We start from the raw sequence: 6,000 nt of genomic DNA on the forward strand, positions 1-6,000 counted from the left end.
CTGATCGTGAAGTAGCGCCTTCTGATATCTAACCTAAACCTACCCTCTGCCAGCTTGTGACCGTTATTCCTGGTCACTCCTGGCGGTGCTCGGGGAAACAGTGACTCCCCCAATGCCTGCTGATCCCCCCTGACTAGTTTATAACAGGCCACAAGATCCCTCCTCAGCCTTCTCTTGTGGAGGCTGAACAGGTTCAGGTCCCGTAGCCTCTCCTCATAGGGCATGCCCTGTTGTCCCCATATCATACGAGTGGCCCTCCTCTGGACCCTCTCCATGCTGTCCACATCCCTCTTGAAGTGTGGCGCCCAGAATTGGACGCAATACTCCAGCTGCGGCCTGACCAGTGTCGCATAGAGGGGGAGGATCACCTCCTTGGACCTGCTCGAGATGCATCTGTGGATACATGCCAAGGTGCGGTTGGTCTTCCTTACTGCCTCTCCGCACTGCCGGCCCATGTTCATCTTGGAGTCAATGATGATCCCCAGATCCCTTTCCGCCTCCGTGCTGACAAGAGGGGAGTTCCCTAACCTGTAGGTATGGTGCTGGTTGTTCCTCCCCAGGTGCATCACCTTGCACTTGTCTGTGTTGAAACCCATCCTATTCTCATCCACCCACCCTTGTAACCTGTCTAGGTCTGATTGTAGCCTGTTGCATCCTTCCAATGTTCCCACGTCCTCCGACATCTTAGTGTCATCAGCAAATTTGAACAGGGTGCTTTTTACCCCGTCGTCCAAATCGCTGATGAAGATGTTGAACAGTGCAGGCCCGAGGACCGAGCCCTGCGGAAACCCACTGCCCACGTCCTTCCAGGTTGAGAAGGACCCATCTACTACCACCCTCTGGGTGCGGCCCTCCAGCCAGTTGGCGACCTATTTGACTGTGTGGGTATCCACATCACAGCCCCCCAGTTTCTTGATGAGAACAGGGTGAGAGACAGTGTCAAAAGCCTTCCGGAAGTCCAGGAAGATTATATCCACTGCTACCCCTGCGTCTAATGATCTGATCATTAAAGGCCACCAGGTTGGTCTGACAGGACCTTCCACTGATGAACCCATGTTGGTTGCCCCTAAGCATGCAGTCTCCTGCTGGCCCCTCCTGGATGTGTGCCAGCATAATTTTCTCGAACAGCTTGCCTAGGATCGAGGTGCGACTAACCGGCCTATAGTTTCCCGGGTCCTCTTTCCTGCCTTTTTTGAACCACATCCATTTTGGCCCTCTTCCAGTGCTCCGGTACCTCACCAGATCACCACGACTGCTCGTAAAGCCGTGCCAGGGGATTTGCAATGACCTCGGCCAGTTCCTTTAGAACTCTAGGGTGGAGATCATCCGGGCCGGCTGACTTGAATACGTCCAACCCCTCCAGAAGCTCCCTAACTAAATCCTTGCTAACCCGTGGCCCAGGTGTGCCTCCCCCGGGGCCCGAGGGGGGCACAGCAGGGAGGTGGCTGTTCTGGTCTCTACTGAGGAAGACGGAGGCAAGAAATCGTTAAACATGTTCCTGGTTCAACCCCTGCCTCCTCCACACCCTGGGAAGAGCCAGGGCTGCACTGGGTGCACAGCAGTGGTGTTGGGAGATATGGTGAAATTTGAGGTGGCTGTAGCCTCCTTCATAGCCTGAGCCCAGCCCCCAGAGAGACAAGCCCGGCTCCAGCCCGTAGCTGCAGCCCACGCGCTCACCTCACACTGATCCAGGGGCACACACCCCGCCCATGCCCATACCCTCCTGGAGTGAAAGCAGAAAAGCAGCAGCAGGAGCCACCCCCCTCCCCATTAGCTATGCCCCTGCCCTCTCCCCCCCTTACCACGGGGGCCTTGATCTGCCCCACTCCATGCTTCTTTCCTCCCCTTCTACCACAACAGGCTTACCAGCTGAAGGCAGCTCTCCACACTGCTGGGCTCTTTTCTTCGCTGAGTGCTCCACTGTGGCTGCGTGCACTCACTGGCATTTATTGGCCAAATTATCGGCCCCACCGGGCTTTTTTCTGATACAGCCAATTTTCTTTATATCGGTAACAATCTGATATCTGACTGATGTATGGGTGCACCTCTAGAAGCTATTGCAGTAGCTTCTGGGCAATGTGCTCCATTAGTCTGCAACATCTCCATTCATTGGCAAAGGAACTTGGATATGTGCTTTTGCAATTCCCTGTTCTTCTGCTTCTCCCATATCATGCTGCTCTTCTACGTCTGTTCATTCTCCAGTAACTTTAGCAGCTGGCACCTATTCTCTGTATCTGTGGCCTCAGAGTAAAGCTGAGAGAACATGCTGTCTCTTATACATTTCTCTTTTTTTCCCCTGAACCAATCCTTCAGCAGCTCTTGATTTTGTTGTGCTCAAAGACAGCCTATCTGAGGACACTGATAAAGACTGGCAGACTCATAGATTTACAGTGGTAATAGAAAGGATAAGATGACTGTGAGGCCAATTTACAGGTCAGCTTTCTTTCTGGACAGCTTCTTTGGAGCTGCTCTGCAGCTGGAGGCATGGTGAACTGCAGGGGGTTTCTATAAGTCCATACTCATAGGGCAGAAGGACTGGTGAGAGAATTCCCAAGGCATGAATACAGGAAGAGTGCAGAAAACTGCCAAATTTGTTATACACAGTAGTGATTGTGACTGATATATTGCTTTTGAGGGTAACAAAGTCTCAATGAAAGCAGATGCTACAGGGGGTCTAGAACTGTCCCAGACCAGGGGTCACCAACCAGTAGATCTCAGAGCCTCTTACAGTAGATCTCGGAGCCTCTTGGAGTCAATCCGAGGCTGGGGTCGGAGGCTAAGTGCCTGTGTGCATGCACGTGTGCACCCCAGCCCAGCAGGTCAGTCCACGGAGGAGGGAAGGGGTCAGGGCTGGATCAAGGCCCCCCACAGTGAGGGACAGTGCTGCAAAGGTAGGAGCAGGGGTAAGTTGAATGGGGCCCTGGCCACATGGGAATTACCTGCTGGGGAGGCATGCCACCATATAATTTTTTCTTCCTCTGCCTCAATCAGCTCACCCCCCACGATCCCTTCCCACAGACTTACTTGCTGGGTGGGGCGGGGTGGTGGGGCAGGGCAGTGGCACATGGTAGATCTTACGTTGCTTTTAAATGCCAAAGGTGATCTTCTGCTTAAAAAGTTGGAGACCACTGTCCTAGACTGTTTGTTTCCTGGCAGTTTACTGAAATGGTACCAGTGGAATGCATCTCAGATTGGTATGGGAAAGTTTCTTACAACAATGAAAAAATCCACTACCTAGAAATCTAAGAGAAAAGATCAAGGAGTATCAGCTTCTATCCAAAGATAGTTTTCAGCAATCAAAAATGCTGAGAGGAGATGCATATAGGTGAGTAAGGTACTTTACAAAGAAACAAAGACTGTCCATACTGCCTAGCATTGCAAGATGAAGATTAGCAAAATCCCAAGCTAGGAATGCTGCTTCTCACTATGCATGACCCATTTCATTTAGGACACTGGGGGTGTGTCTACACGAGATGCTGACTCCACAGTAGCAGAAAAATACTGCACAGTAGCAAGTCACAGCACGGACAGCACTAATATGCTACTCCATAGTATTCTTAGGCTACTGAGCAGTAGCGTCACCTAAAAGACGTCTGTCAGTGCTACTGCGCAGTAACGCCAGTTACTATGCATTTATTTTGTACTTGCTAATACAAGTACTAAATAAATGCACAGTAATGACTGCTCAGTAGCATCTTGTGTAGATGTGTCCTGGCAGCCCTTCTGACAGTTTTGCAAACTTTATGGAAAAATTAAGTCTCCAGAGCAGCTGTCTTATAACAGGTCTGCTGCAGACCTATCACCTTTGCCTGACATTTCTTCCGGTCCCTTTCATAGTCTCTTCAGCTTGATCGCATCTGCCATGTCTACTGAGGTATCCATTCTCCTGAAGTTATCTAGTAACTGGGCTGTCACGTTGTTTTCTCTTCACAGACTGAAGAGATTGCATCATGCTCCATGCAGGAGCACAAAGTTCAGGTGACAGACCATCTTTCTCTCTGTAAAGCCTTTACCAGTGAAGTCAAACCTATCTGCTTGCCAACATGGGCTAACAAGGAAAGAAGCATTTCCAGTGCCTTCTGGGGACTTTAAATGGGGACCCCACTTTAAGCCACACTAACATCAGGGCCGTGTGGTACCTTAAAGACTAATCAACTCAGATAGGCATGAGCTTTTCAAGACAACAACCTATTTCATGAAATATGTTTTTGCCTATGAAAGATCGAGCCTCCCTAAATCAGTTAGTCAAATGAGCTGTGTACAGAAGTGCTCAGACACATTTTACAGCACTGTAATTTAGAACACTTTTTATACCACTATAAAGTTACAGCATTCCTAAGCGTGACAGAAGTGCTCTAAGCCTCCCTGCATTTTCCAGGCTAGTGAACAGGGAGTGCTCTGCAGCTTCCTAGGCTTCTCCACTGGTCAGAAATTTGACCAGCATACAGAAGTTATTTAAAGTGTTGTAGGTTGCTAAAGTGCTGTAAAATACAGCACTTCAAATTGAATACCTTATTTAACCAGGGTTAATTTAAAGCACTGTATCTATTTTGAAAGTGCTGTAAAGCTGCGCACTTCTGTTAAGTCACAGCACTAAAGTGCTTTAAATAGCAAAAAAAGCAACTTCTACGTACATCCAGGGTGACTGACCTTTTTGGCAGGCATGCCACAAGTTAAGCCCTGTCCCTTCCCTAAGTGCTGCTCTGATCCCTATCACCCAGAAGCATACCAGAGAGAGTTTGTGCCCTGGGGCAACCAAATGGAGGCAGGGGGCTCAAGGTTCAGCCACAGTCATGCACAGCAGGGGCAGGATGGTCCCACAGCCACTGCAGTTTTACATGGCTAGTGAGGATCTAAGGACCTTAATTTAGTGGCAGTTGTAGTGCCAGGGAAGAGTTAACTAGGTTCTTGGCCGTGATACCTCCTCTCATAGCAGCACCCTGCCCCAACTCTGCTGACACAGCTAGACACTGAAGCCCCTCTGTCTCCAGTAAAGGGGTGCCTCCCTTTACTGAGTGCCTGGGGCTTGTGTGACATATGCTTACCATGGTTGGCCACCCCCGAGTTAGCCTGTAAGGTGCCTCCCTGACTTACCTTTGCCTGACTTCAGACTAACACAGCTAATCACCTCTGTAGTCATGATCCAAACAGTTGTAGGAAAAGGGGCACCTGTAGATTTGAGACGGAACTCATACAACAAACACAACATTTACATAGGCATTGTGCCAATGGGGCTATATATTGACTTAGAACTTGTGTCGTTCAGGGAGGTGGTGTTAGCATACCAGGCATAAAGGTTGAATTCTGCCCAAATTACATCAAATGTGTGTGTGTACATATTCAATCCGATAGTGAACAAAAGTCAACTTCTGTCAACACAACTTTGTATCTGAGAGAGAATAGGCCTTGGTTACAGGCTGAAACAGATTGATCCTGTTAGATTGTTTTATGTCTCTATGCTAGCCTACTCTCAAAAGTCACCATTTCTTCTCTAGTTTGGAGTGCTGCTACATTCAATAGGATATCATGCGACACCTCCCCCCACCCATTGCCAACAGGGCAAAAGCACGCACAAAAAATTACGTTGGTCACTTCAATCTTAATTAAAAAATATCCTTTAATTTAGGTCATAAAGAAACACAGACAAGTATCAAGCAATAAATAACCACATTTAAAGTCCAAAGCAGTTCACTGTTCCTTGAATTAACTGTTAACAGACATGTCAACAAGAAAACACATACCTGAAGTAAGTAACAGGCAGTCACATTTCATGGTCCAGGGCACAGGTCAGTTCCTTTACAGGGATCAAAAAAGGAATTTCTCCTCTTTCAGCTTAAACAGAGCCTTACACAATTGCATAAGTGTATAATAGCAAGGCAAGGAGGAGGCTTTGTTTTTCATTCCTCAGATGTGAGGCCTCATCAGGTGTGGGACAATTCTGGGGATGCATTCTGAATTTAATAAGCCAGTGGTATGGTCTACTATAGGCAATCCCATGCT

Source organism: Crocodylus siamensis, chromosome 1, assembly GCF_052110815.1.
Source record: "Crocodylus siamensis isolate JL-2025a chromosome 1, ASM5211081v1, whole genome shotgun sequence".
Classification (NCBI taxonomy): domain Eukaryota; kingdom Metazoa; phylum Chordata; order Crocodylia; family Crocodylidae; genus Crocodylus; species Crocodylus siamensis.